Genomic DNA, 24,363 nt, shown 5'->3' on the forward strand with positions numbered 1-24,363 from the left:
ATTGTTAATGGATTGTTATCCAATCCAAGTGTGATACTTTATGTATTCTGAACCTTAAAAAAGAAAGGGAATGTGCGAGTTTCATTCAGTAAAGGCTCATTCAGATTAAAAAATTGAAATATCCACAGAAGAATGGATATTATTTTTCATTTCACAAATGTATAGGTTGCCTATTTCTATAGACTTAAAGTAGTTTACAAGTAATCAAAAATGCAATATTATAACAAAAAAATCGAATAATTATCTAATATACACAAACCACTGCAATCCAAATACTCTGCAGAACAGCCAGGAACTGAAGTATTTCTGAGTGTGTGGACATTTTTTGAGAAGGCATGTCATTGGACTTTTTCTATGTCATTCTATGTTGAATGTACACTTAAGTAAACCTTCCCTACAAGAACACATGAGAAAGGACAATTGTGAATGGGGGAAGATAATGTTTCAAGTATCTAAGAACCAAGCCATTCAGGACTTTAAAGTTATTGCCAGCACTCTGAATAGGACCCGGAAGCAGTTCAGTAACCTGTGTAGGAGCCACAACATTTGTTAGATGACTGTATCTACAGGCTACTGCACTTTGTGCCAACGAAACATTCTTCAAAGGCTGCTTCATGTAGAGCATGTTGCAGTCATCTAGATGTAAGGTGATTAGCCATGTCAAGGCTTCCTGGTCCACATACGTACAATACAATGCAATACAATAGCAGAGTTGGTAGGGACCTTGGAGGTCTTCTAGTCAAACCCCCTGCTTAGGCAGGAAACCCTATACCTTTTCAGACAAATGGCTATCCAACATCTTCTTAAAGACTTCCAGTGTTGGAGCATTCACAGCTTCTGGAGGCAAGTTGTTTCCACTGATTAATTGTTCTAACTGTCAGGAAATTTATCCTCAGTTCTAAGTTGCTTGTCTCCATGATTAGTTTCTACCCATTGCTTCTTATCCAACCTCAGGTGCTTTGGAGAATAGTTGGACTCCCTCTTCTTTGTGACAGCCCCTGAGATATTGGAACACTGCTATCATGTCTCCCCTAGTCCTTCTTTCTATTAAACTAGACATACCCAGTTCCTGCAACCGTTCTTCATATGTTTTAGCCTCCAGTCCCCTAATCATCTTTGTTGCTCTTCTCTGCACTCTTACTAGAGTCTCCACATCTTTTTTACATCGTGGTGACCAAAACTAGATGCAGTATTTCACGTGTGGCCTTACCAAGGCATTATAAAGTGGTATTAACACTTCATGTCATCTTGATTCTATCCCTCTGTTAATGCGGCCTAGAACTGTGTTGGCTTTTTTGGCAGCTGCTGCACACTGCCGGCTCATATTTAAATGGTTGTCCACTAGGATTCCAAGATCCCTCTCACAGTTACTACTATTGATTAAGGTACCACCTATACTGTACCTGTGCATTTTGTTTTTCTTGCCTAAATGTAGAACAAAACTGATCCATCAGTCAAAACTAGGCAACGTCCCTGCATCACTCTTCATTTGTAACTCTTGTAAGAGCAAGAGGTCTCCCAAATCATTGAACAGGGGGGTAGCATGTAGATGTCTAGAGCAAAGACTGAAAGCAGGATAGAACCATATGTATCACTGACAAAAAACTCTTATATTTTCTGACCTGGTTTTGAGTAATCTAGACCCTAATATTCTAAAAGCAGATCAGGACTGTTATAGCATTCCTGGCACATCCTGGGCATGCATTGAGTATCATAACCATATTCAAATTGAATGTATAAAACAAGGATGGGCAAAACAGGAATGTGTGTGAGATAAGATCAAGTTTTTGATCCTCTTTGTGTAAAATATTGTTTTGGAAAACACAGTATCTGTAGTGTTAAATATTTGGCACAGCAAAAAAAAAAGAGAGAGAGAGAAGAATCAAGCATTCAGATAGCTTTAACTGGTAAAGCAATAAAAATAAAAAGCAATTACCCTATTAACCCTTTACTTGAAAGAACCTATTTTTTAAAGTACACTAATATATATTTAAGGAAGGCATAATTCAGAACAGAGAATCCCTATGCCATTCATTCTCTACAATTTATTCAGTGATTTCAAAATAATGGGGCTAGAACATTTTATTTCTCTTCAAACAAGTCACTTGTATGTTCCTTGTAGAGTTATTAGGGTGAGATAAAAAAAGTTGACATGTCTTATATTTATCATATGTTTTCCTAGTGATACTAACGCAGTGACGTGCGGTGAGGTTTATGGCTGGTGAGGCTGGTGACGTCATCAGAAAGGCGGGGAATGGGACCACGTGTGCAGGAGGCTGAGGCTGCCTCCCATTCCCCGCCTTCCTGAGTCAACATGAAGGGGACCGCGGAGCGCAAGCCGCGCGTATGCAGGAGGCTGTGGCTGCCTCAGTCTCCTGCACACGTGGTCCCATTCCCCACCTTCTTGAGTGAACATGAAGGGGATCGCAGAGCGCAAGCCAGCGGAGCGCACTCCGCGGTCCCCTTCAGGAAGGCAGGGGATCGGACCATGTGTGCCTTCTCCCCTTTCCCTTTTTTTTTCTCTTCATGATGAGAGCGGTGAGGCTCTGCCTCCACTGCCTCCCCTGACCGCACGTCCCTGCACTAACACAACTTATGTGTTGTAAATCAATAAGACTGAATAATTGCTTTAACAGTAAAAGTTATAAGAAAGCAGAAAAGAGGTTGCTCATAGTAGCAAAACTGTTGTGAAGTAGAAGAGTCACAAATGTTGTATAAACTCAATGGAGACATCTGTGCCCTTTTAATCTTGAAATAATTTTTTATAAAGTAAATAATGTACAGTAAGTGCCTCAAAGACATTTAGATTGAATTTGTATTCCTTCCTACCTACCTACCTCCCACCCCATGCATATTTCAAATGGATTTCATTTTATTCAATAATTTGATGTAACCGTGAGCATCAGTCATCACGCCTAATAATTTCACAAGAAAGTCAGAATGAGCATGCTTGGAGTAAACTGAAAGTTTGTAAAATTATCCATGCACCCCAAAAAGTGTTTATTCTGCATTGTGTGGATCATTCTAGCTACTTACTATCCATGTATTGAACAAGTACAGTATTGAATGTAAAGATGAATCCTTCAAACACAGTGTAATATTCATAATCCTGTACAATAAATAAGAGATATTTTTTATTTTTCTGAGGGTTTGTTGTAAACAGGGAGGTGACTGTTAGGCAATCCAGAAAACGTTTATCAAATGTCTCACTATAAGAACATTGGAGCATAAGCAGGACTCCACAGGATCCCTGGTCCATCTCGTCTAGCAATCTGAACTCAGAGTGGTCAATCAACTGCACAACAAAGTCCATTGGTCTCCAAGCAGATAGCCTTTAGAGATAGTCACAGTGCAAATCCATCACTCGTCCCCATGAATACTTCAATTCCCCCCCTTTTTTTAAAAAAAAAGCTAGAAACCAATACTACATATTATGATTGAAAGCCCCAGAGGTGTATTACATATTATGGGAAAAAACATTTTTGTCTGTCTTGATTCTTCCAGGATTGAATTTCATTGTGTGATTTTTGGTTCTAGAGTTTTGGGAAGAAGAAAATAGCTTCTCTTTTTCCGGTTTACTCGCACTATGCATAATTTTGTACTTTTCAATATGTTCCCCTCTCATTTGCCTCTTTCTAGATTAAAAAAACCCCAAAGTCACAAGTTTTTTGTTGCAGGGAAGCTCCTCCACCCCCTTCGTCATCTTAATTGCTTAGTATTTACTTAGATCAAGATGTTTCCTTATCTTCCCCAGAATAGATGCTAAGCTCACCAGGTCTACTACTATGCTTATACCTCTTAATGAGCCCTTGTTATCTTCTTTTTTTTGTGGGTGGGTGGGCTCGTGGAGTTTTGCAAATCTAAATAGATACACAGTTTTATACAAAAAATATAAAATAATAGGAACTCAATCTCCTTTAGATTTTAAAAACATTAATACATTTTGTTATTGTTTACTAAGAAATGTTGAATGGTCAGTTACCAGTGATATTTCATTTGATATTAATGTTATATTAATGTTTTGATATTAAAACTCTGCTTGCAAAACTAAGCTCGGTTTAATCTGTTTATTTAGATACAGTGTTTTTATCTTCTAAATTATACAGAAATAATATCTCCTTCACTATTGCTCAGGTGAACATAAGCTGCAGGTTTTGAAAACTCTATTGCTAATTGCTAGTTATAAAATTTCTGGTTTCTGTATATTGAAATCAGACCCCTCTAGGCTATTGGCTCAGCCTGCTGAGTTCTAATGGAATGTTTATTAGCTTTCCAACTGCTGAGAAGGATAGAAAAGATCTGTAAGCATAGATATTCAGATAAAGTTAACTGATGCAAAAGATGCACAAAAGAGAGAAGGCAAGACTATAACCGTGAGGTAATTCAACTAGTAAACTGAATGTGTGAATGGCATCTGTGTGAAGAGACTGCTACATGAATGGAAAGTGTGAGGAATTGAGATTCAAGTGTGAATGGCATCAGTTATCAAAATACGAAAGGCAAGCAGAGAAACAAATAGAAACTATTTCAAGCAAGCAAGACTTAAAAAAAACTAGACTTGCAAAATTTTGCAAGTTATCACTTTTAGGTAAATAATCCAATAGCTGTGGCTATATGCATTGTTTGAGAAAATGAAATATTTGCTTAGAAGAGGGGGAAAGCTGTATTGTTTCAGGATCCAAACAGTCGGTCTGCAAACACTGAAAAGTGTTGTTTTGAGCTGTATACATAAAGGAAAGTGAGGATTGTAAATTACTCTATATTGAGGAATTGTAGTAATAGGTCTTTGGCCACAAAAGACTAGATGTAACTTGCCAAGATCATATTTATAATTACATCATGTAGATCAAAACAGCCCCTAATCCAGGAGGTAGTAAATAAACTGTGAATTTCTATTGCTATGGTCAGTGAGATAATTCTGAGAGAAGCTTCCAAACATATGAAATATTACTTTGCCCGCAACACTACTTTCTTTGTTCCTTAGAGCACAATTCTAGCAAGTTACCTTCATGTCAAGATCCCTCCTTGTGATTTATATGGTCTGATCCACCATTCTTACTGCCTTCTTCCAGGATATTTCTTAATCATTCCAGTTTAGCCTACAGTCCTGGACTTCTCAGAGGGTTCCTCCATTCAGGCCAATCAACTTAGTTTCTAGATTAACCGAGGCCAGCTAAGTGTTGCTAGGGTTAGGGTTGGACCAACAATCCTACAGGAATATCAGGGATGTTTGCAGATATGCTAACAAAAAAAAAGGTATGTTACAAACTTAAAAAGGAGCATGATTATTTGTTAAAAGAAGTCAGCTTTAATGTTAAGTTTAATTTTAAGTTTTAAATTTGTTCCTTCTCACGTACCCCAGTTTGGCAGTGTGTTTATGAGGAAAAAATAGGCATCTAATTATTAAAAATACCATTCATTATTGTGGAAAACAAGCAATAAGCTAAATTGCTTAGCAACCTGAGGGTTGCAGTGCTTCACAAACAACTAATGGGTCATTTTTCACTATGTAAAATCACTCATGAGTTGCACTTAATGCCATGAATGTTCAGCCTGTCACTGAGATTTTTGGCACCTACTGGCTAATAGTTCTTACCCAGAAATGGAGCAAGATTAGGAGGAAGAGGAGGAGAGGAATTCTAGAGAGAAAGTCAAAAGAGAATGGCCTAGGAAATGAATGGCCACGGGCATTTAGCACTCTTTTAAGGGACTTGCTAGGTTGATGGCTACCATTTACCAGAAGACATACCAAACCTCTACTGCTGCCCTCAGTGCTATCATTAGTTGATTCCATTTTGGACGGATAGATCACACTTCCAAAAGGCTAGCCTGCCACTATGTCACATTTTTTTTATTTTCCAAAACCTGCTTAGCAGGCCTACCTACAATTTTTAGAGTGAAAAAACCACCAGGCTGATGCTATATGATGGCATTCTGGTTTCATTAATTAAAAGTTAAAAAGATAGAATAAGTAGAATGAGCAACAATGGGGAGAGGGCTGCAGGAAAAGAGGTTAAGAACAGAGATGAAGTCTGAAAGGGATGCAAATAAAGAGAAAAAAAAGATATATAGAATGACAAATTCTTTGAAGTAGCTGGCCGAATTATTGAGCAGTGACCTTTTTGAAATTTGGTGCACCATTTTGCATAATGGATCATCTTAAACGCATCCCGGGATTTTTATTATATTTAAATTCTCTCTTTATTCCAAAGTAGCATTCTCAATTTTTCTCCCCCTGAGTGTGTACTATCAGCTGTCTTTGCTGGTGCGCCAAACCATCCAATGGCTACTGTGCTCCTTCACCCATAGACTTGCCAGCAATGGCTGCAGGTGAAAGAGGATGGCTTGGATTGCTACAAAATTGTCATCCTCTGCGATAGAGCAAAACAACAATAAAAATGTATGTGTGTGTGTGGTGGGGGTGAATTTCTCAAATAAGTATGTAAAATTTTGTAAAATTTGCAAGAATGACTTCATTGTAATTTTCCATATTTAAAACAATCTACTATGTGCAACACATTCATAAGTCATTAATAACAATAAATCTATATTTTTTCTCTCTTTTCTTTTGTTTGTCCTCTTTGTTCTTTTTACTTTGCTCTCTTAAATTAAATGAATAAAACCAAAGATGGCAAAAATATTTTTTTGACAAATCTTGGACTCCACGTAAAAGAAATTATAGTCATAAGCCTAGAAATGGAGCCATTGCATAATGCAACATGTAGTACACCTTTGTAGTACATTAGGAGTTTGGTTTTTTTTCCTTTTTTGGACTAAGAGTTGTAACAATATAACTCTACAAGGTAGGCAACAAGATTTATTTCAATATATTATAAAAGCAGTTAGGATTATAACTATTCCAACAATAGTTATCAATCACATCTATGAGATACATGTAAGACATCCATAAACTTGCATTATTAAAATAAATTATAACATTATAATATAACACTGCATTCTTTATACAAAGGTTTTGATTTTAAAAGATATTATAAGTGAAATTAACAAAGATAAAAGTCAATACAGCAGCAACTACATAATTAAAACATTATGAACATTTGGGGGAAAAAGAAGATTCACATAGCAGAATTTCCAAAATGGAATACTAATATAAAGCAAGCCCAACCTATTAATAAGTTATTACATTTAAGGTCATTTCAAAAATGTGTTTAAAAGAAAACATCTCTATTGAATCATCTAAAGCTTTTTGTTTATAAATAATGTTAGATACTAGCTTCAGTTATACTGGTTTCCACCAAGGTCCTCTGTTCCGGCGGGAACAGAGGTTTAATCTCATTGGTCGAAGGGTCTGACAGCTCCCTATAAAAGGGCTCCTGTCAGACTCAACCTTCGCTGGATTGTACATACTTGTTCTGTTACAATAAAGAGCTGTTGTTGCCTTTAGCCTGAGTGTGCCTTTCCATTACCCGATCCAATACTGGCGATGAGGATGGGATTGGAAGGCAACTAGGCGAACCAAAAAGAGTGTAGCAATCCAGCAAGTAAATCCAGCTTCGTAGCTTCGAGCAGCCATTTTTGAGCGACAAACTCAAAACTCTCTCAGAACACAAAATGGCCATGCACACCCCGCCAACTCTGTATGACCCAGTCACCAAGCACTGGGACTCGTATATGCTGTGGTTCGACTGCTTCCTTGAAGCCAACGACCTCATGGGCCTTTCTGAAGGCCGCAAAAAGAACATGTTCCTCGGTTACTGTGGACAGGAAGTGTTCGAAACTGCCAAAGACCTGTCAGAGCCGATGCCGCTACAAACCCATTTCCCCCATTTAAGCATTTAATTATCTATGTATTTAAATATTTAAGTATTGATTTATTTATGTACTTTTTTATGTATTCCATTGACTGTACACCGCCCCGAGTCCCTTTTGGGAGAGGGGGCGGTCTATAAATATGAATAAAAGTAAAGTAAAGTAAAGTAAACAAATAAAATAATTCCCTTAGCTAATTCCAAAGTTCAGTAGAGCTAAAACTCTTCATAAAATGTCAAATTACATAAGAAAGTACCTGATCTTATTATTCTTTTTGCAGTAGTCATTAAGTAACCATGGAAGTCATTAAATGAATGCATTGTTCAATATGGGGCTTTTTTTTTGTGACAACCAGAAATAAATGCCAGGTTTTGCTAAAAACATGATGAACCCTGGTCATGTGACTATGGGATGCTGCAAATGGCCAAATTGCTGAGCGCCCAAACTGCGGTTACATGACAAGAATAGCTGTTGGAACTTCAGAATTAGGTTGTAAGTATTTGGGGGGGGGGGGGTCCACAATAACTTCAAATGGTTGCTAAGCAACCATTTAGGACTACCCGTAACAGAATAACAAATGGAATTACACCAGGTGTAATTCTTATAATTCAGTCATTTTACTTGGTTTGGCTGTAAACCAAAGAAGTCTACAAATGTCTTCTTCTGCCTGTAGCAGAAACCTCAGGAGGTGTTGTAGTCAATAAAATCATATAGCAAAAACATATCATCAATATTAAATATCTTACCTGCGATATGAAATGCCCTACACCAGGAAGAATTACGTGAAGTCCTTTTTTGTTTACTTTGAACCACATTTAAAAACTGGTAGGAACGTCAGGGGGAAACTGTTCCATATGACATTCTCGTTCTTAGATGACTTGTTTACTCTTGCTATAATTCTAAAGAGATTTCCAGTTATCCCAGACTTTATTGTACCCAGTGCAAAGCATTTAGAAAGCAACATCAGCTGTCTTCTGGAAGCGTTATCATTGGCATGGACACTCAGTCAAGAAGCTGCCAGAATTATGTGTCTGAGACAGTTGTATGACGATGGTATGGTCAATCAAAGGGCATTTTCTCTTGCATTCAAATGGGACTGAAACATGAATACATACTGTATCACTATACTTGCTGATAATGCTCCAAGCAATGGGTGGCTCCAGTAGATGACAAGGATGCTAGTGTCTTTAGGTTTTCAAAAGGAAAGCAGCATTTTAGAAGAGTAATGATAATGTCATGCAGAATTCATTTGGGCTTTTCCTCAGTCTATTGCCTCCTCCTTGCCCGCCCCCAGCTTTTCCTGTTATAATGAACCTCTTTTATTCATGCCAGCAGATTAGTTTAAGAGAAGACAGATGGACAGACAGATGTGCTAAAATGAATGATATATTGTTGAAGATAACCTGATATGGGATGAGAAAAAGGGATATTCACAGAAGAAGTTAGGTAAGAGATTCAAAGGTTCCTTTCTGCAAACGAAATGTAAGATGATCCAGAAAATAAGTGTCCAATGTTTAAAATAGCATGCCACTGTGTTATTTTTAAAAACTATGCCGCATCAAAATATATGCTATTTTCTGTTTCACCTTTATTATGAAATGATGTGTTTCTTCTTAAACCTTGGTTGCCTTATTTCATGATGCTCTTTCTCTTCGATGACTATCAAATTGATATGATGTACTTATTTATTCATGGTATAAACACAATACAATAGCAGAGTTGGAAGGGACCTTGGAGGTCTTCTAGTCCAACCCCCTACCTAGGCAGGAAACCCTATACCGTTTCAGACAAATGGCTATCCAACTTCTTAAAGACTTTAAAGACAACAGTGTTGGGGCATTCACAACTTCTGGAGGCAAGTCTTATTTTCTTTTGACCACCACCACCGCAATTAGCGGTTGGCCTTATTTTTGGGGAGGTCTTATTATTTTTGAGGTGCAGGAGGTGGTGAGCATGGTCACCTCATGGAGGCTGCTGTGTTGCAATATTTTCAGGAGGCCTTATTTTAGTACATGCCCGATTGGGCTTATTATCCAGGGAGGTCTTATTTTCAGGAAAACAGGGTAGAACCAGGTAATCTTGAGGAATTGTGTGGTAGACATTGGCACACTGTTTAACAATACAATACAATACAATACAATACAATACAATACAATACAATAGCAGAGTTGGAAGGGACCTTGGAGGTCTTCTAGTCCAACCCCTGCCTAGGCAGGAGACCCTATACCACTTCAGACAAATGGCTATCCAACATCTTCTTAAAGACTTCCAGTGTTGGGGCATTCACAACTTCTGGAGGCAAGTTATTCCACTGATTAATTGTTCTAACTGTCAGGAAATTTCTCCTCAGTTCTAAGTTGCTTTCCTTCTTGATTAGTTTCCACCCATTGCTTCTTGTTCTACACTCAGGTGCCTTGGAGAATAGCTTGACTCCCTCTTCTTTGTGTCAACCCCTGAGATATTGGAACACTGCTATCATGTCTCCCCTAGTCCTTCTTTCTATTAAACTAGACATACCCAGTTCCTGCAACCGTTCTTCATATGTTTTAGTCTCCAGTCCCCTAATCATCTTTGTTGCTCTTCTCTGCACTCTTTCTAGAGTCTCCACATCTTTTCTACATTGTGGCGACCAAAACTGAATGCAGTATTCCAAGTGTGGCCTAACCAAGGCATTATAAAGTGGTATTAACACTTCACGTGATCTTGATTCTATCCATCTATTGATGCAGCCTAGAACTGTGTTGGCTTTTTTGGCAGCTGCTGCACACTGCTGGCTCATATTTAAATGGTTGTCCACTAGGACTCCAAGATCCCTTTCACAGTTACTACTATTGAGCAAGGTACCACCTATACTGTACCTGCGCATTCCATTTTTCTTGCCTAAATGTAGAACCTTACTCTTTTCACCATTGAATTTCATTTTATTAGATAGTGCCCAATGTTCAAGTTTGCCAAGATCCTTCTGTACCTTAAGCCTATCTTCTGGAGTGTTGGCTATTCCTGCCAGCTTGGTGTCATCTGCAAATTTGATGAGTTCCCTATTTATTCCCTCATCCAAATCATTGATGAAGATGTTGAAGAGTACTGAGCCTAAAACAGAGCCTTGGGGTACTCCACTGCATACTTCCCTCCATGTAGATGCAGTTATATTGAGGACTACACGTGGTTGGTCAGACAGTTACGAATCCATCTGGTGGTGATGCAGTTTCCTGGATCTATTTTTTTTTCCTTTTTTGAAGATGGGAGCCACATCAGCTCTTTTCCAGTCCTCTGGTATTTCCCCACTTCCAAGATCTTTGAAAGATATAGTTCAGTGGTTTTGAGATCTCGTCTGTCAGTTCCTTCAGAACCCTGGGGTGTAATCCATCCGGTCCTGGTGATTGGAACTTGTCTAGGGTTGACAGGTGCTCACTTACCATTTTCTTCCCTATTTCAACATGTTCCTAATCTGATTTTTGTGGTGCTGCTTTTGATAGGTTGGACTGTTTTATCCTTTTGTGTAAAGACAGATGCAAAAAAAAAATGAGTTAAATAGTTTTGCTTTCTCCCTGTTGCTTGTCACCTTCTTGCCACTTTCTCCCAGCAATGGACCAATTGTTTCCTTAACTTTTTTCTTGTTTTTAACATGTTGGAAGAAGCTTTTTTTGTTATTTTTTACTTTTGTGGCAAGACTTTCTTCATTGTGAGCCTCAGCTTTCCTCATTTCATCTTTACAGGCTCAGGCTATTTGCTGATATTCTGCCTTAGTTATATCCCCCTCTTTCCATTTTTTATACTTATCTTTTTTTTCTTTCAATTTGTCAGGGAATTCTTTATGCAGCCATGCTGGTTTCTTTTGGAAGCTGTTATTTTTCTTCTTCATTGGTATTGTGCTGGACTAGGCTTTTGTAATCTCATTTTTCAAAATTTCCCAAGCTTCTTGAGTTGTTTTCCCCTTGAGGATTCTCATCCATGGAATTTTTCCCAAGCACTCTCTAAGTTTATTGAAATAGAAACTATCCAAAGTTTCATAGCTTTTTCCAAGCACTTCTAAGTGAGTATATGGATAAAAAACATTTTCAATCAGCTCAATTTGACTGCAGGTTCAATGTGATGATTCTGCATTAATTTGTTTTATTATTTGTGAAACAAACTTATACTTTTTCCTATCTTAACCAATATAATACTGAGGTGAACAGGATACAATATAATGCTGAGATGAACAGGAACATGAAAACATAATGAATTAAAAAAAACTGTCAGAAAGCTAACCTAGGCATCTTTAAAACTGTATTCAGTAACATAAAATAAAATACACCTGTGTTGGGTTAGTCCTGAAAAAAGTAGATTAAGTTTTATATTTTTTACATTTATTTTAACCACTATCTCTCAATTTTTTCTGCACTTACATATCATATGTCAAGGAATTGCGCAGCAGGTGTCCCAATGGAGCCAGGTATATTGACATGAACTTGTAGTTTTATATAAATAAATATATATTTACATCTATATATACAGCAAGCTACCGTATTTTTCTGAGTATAAGCCATGCCTTTTTCCCTCAAAAAAGAGTGTGAAAATCTGGGTGCATCTTATACACTGAATACAGCATTTTTGGCCTTCCAAAACCCTGCCCCATTTACAAAAGTGGCCGTGCATAGCCTTTAGAAGGCCTCCAGAGTGCTCCGGGGGTGGGGGAGGGCAAAAATGAGTGAAAAATGGGCTGGTTTTGCTTATTTTTGTCCCCCCAAAACCCCAGGAGCACTCTATAAGCCTCCTAAAGGCTATGCATGCCCTTTTTTGACAAAATGGGAAGTCTGCAGAGTGCAAAAACTTTTTTTTAAATTTGCCTCTTCAAAATCTTGATGTGTCTTATACTCCAGTGCTCTTATACTCTGAAAAATACGGTAGATATTTAGGAGGAGTATCATGAGGTAAATCACAGAGCATACAGGGCACACAGAAGAAAAAGGCGGGAAAAAGAGAAACTCCCACTCCACACCCAAAGCAACCAATCACAGTACAGATTGCCTCACGCAGGAGCCAGCACTCTCCAGCCAATCAATAACTGTGCCTTCTGGCTCACTGCACAACCCCACTGCACCAGCTACTAAATTTAAATATTTTAACATCTTGCTAAGAAGGAATGGCAAAACAAATGCATACACACACACACGCACACGCACACACTCAACCAGTATTATTTATCAATTCATAAATGGAATACAGCAAATACTTGAGTTACAATTCCCCAATCAACATGTTAACTGGAGATAATGTCTTCCAACACATATAAATGTTATTGGATAAGGAAAGATGAAAAATTAAGCAAAGAACTCAAATTGCTAGTGCTAGTTTTACAGTTCCTGCAATATTTATATGAATGTTAATCAAGAGCTATGTCACCATGTATGATAATCTCTTTTTTGTTTTCTCAAAATGTGAAACCCTTTCAGGATTATAAATATTGAAGTCCAGCACCAGGAGATACCATATGTATCTATTCAACTGGAGCCTAAGTTTTGAGAAACCCTAATTTCTTAAAAAAAACAAAACCCAAAAGCCTAATTTATTTTTAAAAATGTTGTCATTGATTACCTTTCCCTCTGATAATGACATAAGTGATGAGATACTCCAATTTTCTTTTTTTATTTTACTTGCAAATTTAGGGCCATCTATTGATAGTTGAAAAAATATGATCAGGGATGAAGAACACTAAAAATGTTCAGCATCATTTAAAATGTCACAGAATATTTAAAAAATTGCTTCAGAGAAAGAGTTAGACACCCCCCCCCCCCAATATGTATACAATATATGGGAAATTGTGATTCTGCTCAGCCAAGGACAGACCAAATACTTCTGGTGTTCATTATATGTGAATGTTTTCATGTACTGTACAAATGCATAAAACTATTTACCTTTAAGTGGTTGAGATGTAACATTTGTTATATCGTTTTAGCCGTTGTCTATCCACTGCAGGATGAAGGTCTCTTCTGTATGTTTCCAACCAATATAATCCTGAGCTTTCTTTTGCCAATTGGGCTCACAATACTTGCTGATGTTGTCGATCCATCTTATTTTAAGTCTTACATCTTAAACTCCGTCATTTTGTTTATATGCAGACCAATTATTTGCTATTGAATTAACAGTCAGGTTACACAATCAGATTAATCAATTGAATTAATATTATTAGTACTTTACAAATACATAACGAAACAAAACAGAACATTTGTAAAATGTATTTGCAAAGTATTAATAATATTCTATTGATTAATTTGATTGTGTAACCTGACTGTTAATTCAATAGCAAATAATTGGTCTGCATATAAGTAAAAGAACATCATTTAAAATATAATAATAATAATAATAATTTAATTTGTTAGCCGCTCCCTCTCCACAAGGGACTCGGGGCGGCGTACAATAAAAACATACATAAATACATATAAACATACACATACACACATACACATACATATACATACACGGAGGAGGTAACAATTACATATATCACAATAATAATAATAAAATTAACCATTAAAAATACCCCATAATAAAATTACAAATTTAAAAGGACTGTCAGGAGGAAAGGATAAACTATGGTTGAGCCAGGCCAGATAATTGAAAAAGGTGGGTCTTGAGCTTTACATGGAAGGAGCGGAGATCGGAAGTAATCCTGATGTCAAGGGGGAGGTCATTCCACAGGGCTGGGCCCATCACAGAGAAGGGAAAATATAGTCCTATGCAAACTATAGTCCTATAGTCCTATGCAAACTTCTATGGATGTAAGTTGAAGTATAGTACTATAATAGTATAGCCTTTGTTGTCATTGTACATCATATATACACAGTGAAATTAGTTTTAGCCTCACTGGTGCAATCCATGACAACAAATACAAACAACATAAATAGTATAAAGAATAATCCCTATGCAAGTAATTGGGAAAAGAAAGAAAAGAAAAACTAGTCATACGTTTCCATGTGTGCATGGAGTGATTGTGGTTGTGTTTAAGAGTCTGACAGCCCAAGGAGAGAAACTATTTTTAAAAATCTATTTGTTCCCCTGGCTATGCTTTGATGTCTTCTGCCGATGGTAAAAGTGCAAAGAGACACTGACCAGGGTGTGAATCCTTACTCTGCTAAAGGAGCGAGACCTGGTGATGTCATCCAGTGGTGTTAGAGGGCAACCAGTGGTTTCTTGTGCCGAATTGCTCACTCGCTGTAGTGCCTTCCTGTCCACAGCTGTTAAACCAGCATATCATAGTGTAATGCAGTATGTGAGGACACTTTCTATTGTGGACCAATAGAAAGAGGTCATCAGCTGTCGTCCCACCTGATTTTTTGGCAGGACTCTAAGGAAATGAAGCCTCTGTTGGGCTTTGCCAATCACCAGGAACATGTTGTTTCCAGGTGAGATCTTGATTAACAAGCACTCTCAAGAATTTAAAAGAGGAAACCCTCTCCGCACAGCCCCCCTCAATAATACCCTGGAGCAGGTTCCTCTCTGTGCTTCCGGAAATCTAGCACCATCTCCTTTGTCTATTTAGATGTACATGCTTTTAGATGTTCTGTTAGATGCTTTTTGAGCACCATGCGGATACTTTTTGGACTTCTTCCCTGTATGCTGATTCATTCCTCCAGTTATGAGACCCAGAACCATTGTGTCATCTGCAAACTTTATTATGATGTTGGATGGATCAGAGGATATGCATATATCAGAGCTTATCAGAAGATAAGTTCTAGAATTATTAATTTTTATTACAGTAGTTGAGGCTGAGATTCTACACATTCCTTCTTGGAGGTCAGTCCTCATCAACTCAGTAGAACTTTCTAAGTAGATTCGTGAGTAGATACCGATAGACATTTAACAGCTGTCTAATAAAAACATTCTTGGCAATGATTTTTTAAAAATGGAAATACATTTAAATTTTGAAGGATGAATGTGTTTAACAACACACATTGGCACCATTTCAGCTTAATCCGTGGTGCAATATTTAATATATACTGAATATCTTCACTTATTAGTCAGCATTTCTGAATGATTCAATCGTGGAAGGATATGATTGGCCAAGTTTTACATTCGGCTGTGACATGATACTTCTATGCATGATATATTGTGTTAACAAAAGTGCTTAATTTGTAAACTATCTAAGGCTACCCTACATCCAAATTACTAAGTAAGCAGGGAAGACTCTTCATTGAACCCTGAATGTGAGGGTCGGAATAAGAGTCAGCAAAAGTGAAATACTTTACCTATAATATTTCTGGGTCCTTAAGGGTGTGGTGGGAAGGAAATGTAGATATATTCATTCATGGGTGTCAAACTCATGTTGTCACGTTGTCACGTGACATATCACAACTTTCCCCCCTTTGCTAAAATGTGGTGGGTGTGGCCAGGCCATGACATATCCAGCCCATGGGCCAGGAGTTTGACACCCCTGTATTAATCAAAATATGTGAAGTCCACTTGGAAGTCAAGCTACTTTAGGCATACACTTTTTTTAAAAAAAATATTTTTTTCATTTTCATAGCATATAATCACATGTATACTATTACATAGCCAACATCATATTGTATTATTAAATGTTTACATCACTTCATCTTACCATCAACTCCCAAAAACGATTATTGGCTCTTCTCCTCTCCATACACCATATTTGTACCCTTTCCATCACTTTCTTCTCCTTCTCTCCTCCCCCTCCCTACCTCCTTTTTTCCCTCTGTCATCCTTCTCTTCTCTACTTTCCCTTCCTCTCTCCTTCTCCTCTCTCCTCTTTCCACTCCTCCTTTCTCTCCTTCCCTTCCCCACCGCCTCTCTCCTATCACTCTCTTCTTCCCTTACCTCTCTCCTCTGCTTCACACTCTTCCTCTCATTTACTTGATGTATTTCAGCCTCTTAGCAGGTTCCATTTTATGTTGATAGTATTTATAATTCCTTTTCAATATACATATTTAATTTTAACATATATCTTCCTCCTCCTTTTTTTTTAAAGAAATAGAACAAAAAAGTATACATATACAGTCATTGTGCCTTTAAATGCCCCCCCCCCCCTCCCAAACCAGCCTAATTTTGGCTGAGATGAAGACCTGGTTACAATTCCCAGCTATTCTCTTCATTATATTTATATAATGAGGCATACACTTTTCATTCAAATATTAATTTGTGTTGTGAGATAATATTCTGCTAGTTGGGCTAATGTAGCTTTATCAACCCTTAAGCAATAAGATTTGTGGCTTTTTATAGCAAAAACCTTCTCAAAAATAGCCAGGCCACGCCTACAGAATAAGCACTTCAAGAATGCAGTTGTGTTCTGCTTTTCAAAAGTAAAGAGAAAATAGGTGGATGTTTGCATTTTATTTCATTACATAGCAAAACAAAACCATATCTTATGTTTTAAAGGAAGTATGTGATTTTTTAAAAAAATGAACTGCAGGCTATACAGATCAGCAGCTGCTTTTTTTATGGATGGGAGGGGGAAGGCACAAAAAGGATCAGCAGATGCCATGGCATAGTTGGAGAAACATTGGCAAAGAAAGGAGGATATGCTTCTTTCCAAGCTGGAAAAAAGCCAAAGAAGATTCCAGACAGACAAGAACCACCTGTTAAGAGATGAGGCTGGCAGAGACTTCAAACACGAGGAAGAGTTGATTCTATTGATCATTTTAGCAAACATAATGAACACAATACAGAAAGCAAAGAGAAAAGAAGGGTTGTGACTCAGGAGTGACTGGTAAGTTTTCTTCCAGTATTTGAGGACTATTACAAAGAGAATGGGGTCAATTCATTGTGCAAAGCACCTGAAGGCAGCATAAGAAGCAATGAGTGGAAGCTCACTAAAGAGAGATCCAATCTGGAACTAAGAATAAGTGTCCTGACAGTACAATTAAACAATGGAACAGCTTGCCTGCTGGAGTTGTGAGTGCTCCATCACTGTAGGTCTTCAAGAAAAGATTAGATAGCCATTTATTCAGAATAAAATAAGGTCTCCTATCTTGGGGCAGGGGGTTATTGCAGCAAGTTCACTAAAATAAGTTAGTTTTTTAAAATCTTTGTAGTCATACTTCCCTTGTGAAAGTCAGCATGATATAAAGGGGAAATCTCTAGACAGAAGCAAGAAAACCAAGACATATGGGTGGCTTCGTGATATTGGGTCAGTTGCTTCTTTCTCAGCCATAGACTAGGAAGAAGTGTTCCAATATCTCAGGGGTTGCCACAAAGAAGAGGGAGTCAAGCTATTCTCCAAAGCACCTGAGTGTAGAACAAGAAGCAATGGGTGGAAACTAATCAAGGAGAGAAGCAACTTAGAACTGAGGAGAAATTTCCTGACAGTTAGAACAATTAATCAGTGGAACAGCTTCCCTCCAGAAGTTGTGAATGCTCCAACACTGGAAGTCTTTAAGAAGATGTTGGATAACCATTTGTCTGAAGTGGTGTAGGGTTTCCTGGCTAAGCAAGGAGTTGGGACTAGAAGACCTCCAAGGTCACTTCCAACTCCTATTCTATTCTATTCTATTCATAAATAAAGCATCTGCCTCCCAGCTTGCCCGGATTATGTTAATAGATTATAGTATATAATCTTTAATGAAGAAACCTCATCCTGGAGTGAATTGATTCAGGATGATGATAATAATGAATTGTGCTGTCAAATTGTAATCCTATACATTTCATTAAGTTGCAGCATATGCAGCCGTTTGAAAATAAAACCTGAACAATAATGCTGAATTTTAAACCTAGCTTTACTAAAGTCTGTGAAAAAACATAACAATGGCAGATTCAGACACAAAATGATTTGTACACTTTTACAAGGATGTTCTATCATTATCTTCCTAATCATAAAATATATGCAGTGGCCTGAATTGTCATAGGAAATTACAAGCCATGTTAATTTCAAGGTGTTTTTTTTATATAAATCAGGATGTCTTAGTAGACAGCAGTCCTGGCCAGCCTTGTCTGTGGCTGGAAGCTAAGGAAGGTTACACCTGATTAATACTTGCAGGGAAGACTGTGGGACTCATTGGGCTCTGGATCAGGAGTGTCAAACTCACAGCCCATGGGCGGGATGCATCATGCGCTGGCTACCCCCACCCCTATTTTAGCAAAGGGGGGAGAATGCCATGTGACATATGTCACGTGACAACAATGTATCATCGCAAGTTTGACACCGTTGCTCTAGATTAGTCTGCCAAGTTAAAAAAAATAAACCTAGTACTATATTATTGCCAATAAATTTGTATTGATTTATTCCTGAGGTCACCAGGATTCAAACTGTTGCTGAAACACAGAATAGAGGACATTCTGCATCTCATAGCAACCACTTTTTGAAAAATTTATAGGCACATAACATTACTAAGGGACAACATGTTGTGGTTATTGTTAGGACTGCTGCTAGGCAGTGAATGTTTACACTTTTCTATTTATGTCAGTCAAACGTAAATCCTACAGAGTTCATTAAAACTTACTCCTAGAAATATGAAATTGTATAGCTTGGAACAATTTTTGCGGATTTGACTTTTGAACTGACCATATCCAAATGTTAGTTGAAGAATAGGCACTTTCCAGAAATTTTCATCTTTGCAAAAGATTGTGTGATTGTTCAAAATGGGAAGAATGCCATGTTGTCAATCACTGTTTTCCATCCTTGCAGAATAATACATAATCTGTTGTGATTTTATTATAACCGCATTACTTGTAATTTTCTGTAGCAAAGCATTAATAGCACACCTTAGATCGATATATTCAGAAAAAAAAGTCTGGTGTATTTCCAGACCAGTAGCTGTGGAGATTATCCTGTAAATCTATTAAATCTCAAAAGTACACTGATCAACAAGTTATAAAATAGTAGTTACTCCTAGTTACAATGTTGCTCTCCATGATTTTGTTTCAATGCTACTAAGTCTATACAAAGTTATCAACTGTTATAGTTGAAAGATTTCTATACCACTTTTCTGCTCAGGTTTGATAGACAATAAAAAAAACAAACCATGGAAGCATTCTAATATTAAAACACTGGGACATTTTGTGGATCATTTGGACTGAAATCTATGACTTCATTTTTTTATCGTCTTAAAAGTTGTAATCGACTGTATGTTAACGGCTAAGAAATCGTTAATAATAACTTGCAGTTCGAAACAAGGACCGCTGGCGACAGGATCCCCAAACGCTATATATACCCCTTTTGCCAGCTTGTCATTCTCTGCACCCACTTGTACTTTCTGCTCAATGAAAGACAATCGTTAAGCGTCTCCCCCCCCCGCCCCCCATCTATTTTTCCGGGTTTTATAATATTAAATCCGCCAAAGTGCATTCATGCGGGGTTTCCGATGAAACTGTTTTGGAAAGAAAGTTTTGCGAGGGGGTATCCTTTCCACGCAGGGGTAGTGGCGGGGGGGGGGGAGAGGGCGGGGAATGTATAGAGATTAGGGAAGTGGCACAAAAGGACGCGCGTGCCATTCAACCGGGCGCAGCTAAGTCACAAGGAACTACGCTAAGCGAGACCTCGTCAACTTCGGGGAAGTTCCGAGGCAACCTTTGAAAAGGACCCCCAGTTCTCCCGGAGACTCTCGCCACCAATGAGCGCCGAGTATGGAAATTGCAGGGCGGGGCTTGCGGGTGGGATGACGTTCGGCAGCGAGCCATTGTGAAAGCTTCCCTGGGCTTAAAGGGAACGAGGATGCGTGTTTCCCCCCCCTCCCGCGCACCCCTCCCGCCCACCAGGAAACAACATCTGTTAGGAATGACAGCTCCTTGTTTTGAGCCCTTTGTTTGCAAGTGTCTCCCGTTGCTGAAGGCTCACCCAACACTCGTTTTCGGGGAACGGTCTCCTCTCTGGCCGCATCTCCCTTTCCCAAGCTATTTCTCCTCCCCTAAACTTTGCAAACTCCGCAGCTTTAAGGCAACCTACACACACACACACACATACACACAACAACAACATTAGAGAATCTACTGTGCACCCTAACCCTGGACGGGACAAGGCTGCGTGTGAAATAATTCCCATCCCCATAAAAAGATTTCCCGGGAAATAGTTGTTGGATTTCTCTGGGCAAGCCCATCAGAAGGGGTTCTTCCCCACCCTCCTGCCCTCCCCCAAGGGGACAGTAGCGGGAGCCGGCCTTTCGCCCGCCCCGGAGCCGGCAGAGGCGGCGGATCGTCCCCTTCCACCTCTTCCCCTCCTCTCCCCGGTGGGTCTGGGAACTCGTTCGCATGGCAGTCACGTCCGGCAGTGGGAGCGTCGCTGGGGTTTCATCAAGTGATGAGAGAACAGACGTCAAAACGGCCTTATGAATATTGATGCGGAGGCAAGGCTGCTTTCGTAAAGGAGCAGAAGGAAGCAAGATGGCTGCCCTTTAGGATTGGATCGAAGGCAGACCCGATTGCTTTGGCTGGAGTCGGCGAGGCGGAGGGACTGTCGAAGGAGGTCAGAGCCCTTCCCGCGTCCTTTCTTTCTTTCTCTTCCTCCTTCTCCCGTTCTCTCTCCCTCCCTCTCCCTCATTCGTCCTGCCTTCTCCTGCCTTTCCCTTCTCTGCGTTCTCCGTCGAGCTTTGTGGCATGACTTAAAGACTGTTTTTTTTTGGGAGGGGGGTAGAAATGGGGGAAGCCCCCCACTCAACTCTCCGAGCCTGCAGTACTAAGTACAAAGGTGGGAGGGGGGCGAGGAGAGAAGGGGAAATTATAGGTGTCAAATAGGAACATGGCTGTCAAGTAGGATTTTTTTTTAAAGCGAAGGTTTAAAAGAGGTTCCTCGCTCCCTCGCGCGTTTCTCTTCCCCCTTTCTCTCTCCGCGTCGCCGTCGCCTGGAGAACTTTGCTATTGAGCTCCTGCGACCCCGGAGGGGTGGCCGGTTATTCCCGTCCGTTTCCAGCGAAGTCACGCTTGTCATTTTGAGAAAGTTCTTGCTTTTATTTAAGTTGCGCTTCTCCTCCCTTTCTTTCTGCCTTCTTTCCCTTCCTCCGCCCTTTAAATATATGCTTCCCGTTCACACACGTGCGGACTTCCCCATCGCTTTGGCTTTATTCTGGAAAGCGTCTCCTAAGTGGCGGGTGGGTGGGTGGGAGCACTTTGGACGGGAGCTGAAAAGAAACCGGGGAGGGGACGACGACGGGACGAGGGCACAGAAATCAATGGCTGGGTGAGCTGGACAAAACTTTTCAGAATTTATCGGGGTTTTTTTCTTTTTAAAAGTGGCGGGTGGGCGAACTCTTTCCAGAGAAGTCTCTTGAGCGTTCTGTTTGCTGGGGCAGAAAGCGGGTGGGCTGGGCGAATTTATATTATTATTATTATTATTATTATTATTATTATTATTATTATTATTATTATTATTATTATTATTATTATTATTATTATTATTATTATTATTATTATTATTATTATTATTATTATTATTATTATTATTATTATTATTATTATTATTATTATTATTATTATTATTATTGCAAACGTTTCTCCTGGGTTTGTATTTTTCATGACTGCACCTTCATTTTGGTTTACCAGTGAGTGACAAGCAGACACAAAGACAGGCGCAGTGCAAAAGGGGGGGTGGTGGCCGAAGGGAAGAAAAGAGAGAGATTTGTGGAGTTTTGAGGACTAGATAGAAGGTCAGCGCGCTTGAGGACACCGAGGTGCCATCCTAGGAGAGAAGAAGAGAATTGGAAAGAATTGGAAACATTAGGGTCGTTCCCCCCCCCTCTCCCCCATTGAACAGTATCGTCCCCATTATCTATATTATGGCTATTATATTTTGTCAACTGCTAGCCTGTTTTCCGCCTGGGCTCCAGAAAAACACAGAAACACGCATCCCTCAAAAATGATGGCCCCGTGACAAGCTCATAAATAATATTGGCAAGGAACGCTCCATTCAAAATGCTTCATTTTAGCACGGGGGGAAAAAAAGAAATCCCAGCCACCTCTTCAGTGATACTTTGGACGTGTAATGGAAGCCTTTATAACATTGTTTCCAATCGAGCTAAGTTTTCTCCAAAGCTAATTTATGTGCAGGTCAGCTTTGTGAAGAGAAGGAAAAAATGTGGATTCAGCTCTCTATCATGGGTACAGTATTCTTTCTGTGACTGTTTATTGGGGTTGGAGATAAGGAAGGAAGGGAGCTGAGCCGAGGCTTACAGACACATTCACTCTTAATGATCTCATTTGGAGTGTTTCCTCCCTCCCCTCCCACAGTGAGCATAATATGCAGATGCAAAAGCTGATACTACAACATGGCAAGTGATGTAAGATAGAGATTTGCTTCATATTTTTTTAAAAAAAAATGGAGACAAATCTCTCCATTTAGAGAAAGGCGGGGCTGTTGTTTGTCAGCTAATGAGGCCATTGTATTTGCATTTTAATAGCCACCTAACATTGGAAAGGGGGTGGGAAGACAGAATAGTGGGTAGCTTGTAAATTCATTTGCTTAATTGAATGTGTATTTTGTGATGGCAAATGATAGCTCAGTGAAAAAGGGGACATTACAGGGCTTATTTGTTAAACAAATTCAGCAGATAGATGTTAATGGTCAAAGATCACAAAAAGTCTCAGTTATAGGGGGTGATAAAAAGCATAGACATTCACCTTACCAGATACCCCCCCTCCCAAAAAAAAAACATTACATGCTGCAAGTCACCTTTCCCAATTTTGCCATCCTTCTTGAAGTTAACAAGCTGCAGACTTTTTAGAGTACATCCTGAATGGCTGAGATAAAACTGCTTGGGCTGTTTCATTTACAGTACACTTGGCCATTATTCTGTGAACTTAAGAATTAGCATTTCCCCTTCTTTCTCAAAACCGGCAATAGAAGTTGCTAGATTTATTGAATTAAATTATAGATAGATTTATTGAATTAAATTATAGATAGGTGTTAAGACTTTAATTTTGAAGAAAGCTATCGATGGCCCCTTGGTACACCCAGCTTCTTTATCCACGACTGAATTGATCATAAGGCTGTTAAATGTATGTACCAAGCTTTTATGAAACTTAACTATTAAAATCTTTAAATATTTGGATCTTGAATGCTTCTGCCCACATACTGCCTTTTTTAGTTAGAAAGTCCAGCACAAGATCATACTTGAAAACTCAGTATATACACAACAATCCTGTGCATAACAATATAGTTCATGTCCTCAATTACTGTTGTAGATTTCACATGCATGGATGCATAGATATATGTCTGGATAGTAGTACCAATACATATGTAGTAAAATAAGTAACTAATTACTTCCAGCTCACCATGTTCTCTGCTTTTAACCTAAAGTTAAACTAACGGGAACCTATGTCCAATCTGAGATCTCATGTTAATGGGGTTCAGGCAGAACATGCTCACCAATTCTTAGTTGCTTTTTCATGCTTATTTCCTCCCAAGCTTCCTCTAAATGTTCCTCGTTTTTCTTTTGAGGTTTAGCACAATTGCTGGTTGTTCTCTGTTGATTGACAGAATTAGAAGAGCCTCTGTTTGTAATCTTAAGAGAATGTTATTTTTTCTTAATTTAGAGATAACTTTTTGTTGCCTTTCCACCAAAGCTAATAATTGATGGCATCCTTGAAGACTCCCCCTCCCTCAAACACTTCTAATTTTCAATTAGCACCTTGGGACTATCTACATGGCCTTTGACTGTTCAGAAATAGACA

The 24,363-nt window shown here is 38.8% G+C and overlaps 1 protein-coding gene across 3 annotated transcripts in view; it reads left to right on the top strand.

Moving 5' to 3' along the window:
• The first annotated feature begins 20,831 nt into the window (after positions 1–20,831).
• Positions 20,832–24,363, top strand: part of TET2 (tet methylcytosine dioxygenase 2) — an 80,413-nt gene continuing 76,881 nt past the window's right edge. The window contains exon 1 of one of the 3 annotated variants that reach the window (XM_081959931.1): positions 20,832–21,163. The gene's annotated coding sequence lies outside the window, so the exon portion shown is untranslated. Of the gene's footprint in view, positions 21,164–21,820; positions 21,875–24,363 lie in introns of those variants that run through there. The other 2 variants (XM_081959929.1, XM_081959930.1) reach the window with 2 other exon arrangements.

This window comes from Natrix helvetica (genome assembly GCF_964273705.1).
Source record: "Natrix helvetica genome assembly, chromosome: 7".
Lineage (NCBI taxonomy): Eukaryota > Metazoa > Chordata > Lepidosauria > Squamata > Natricidae > Natrix > Natrix helvetica.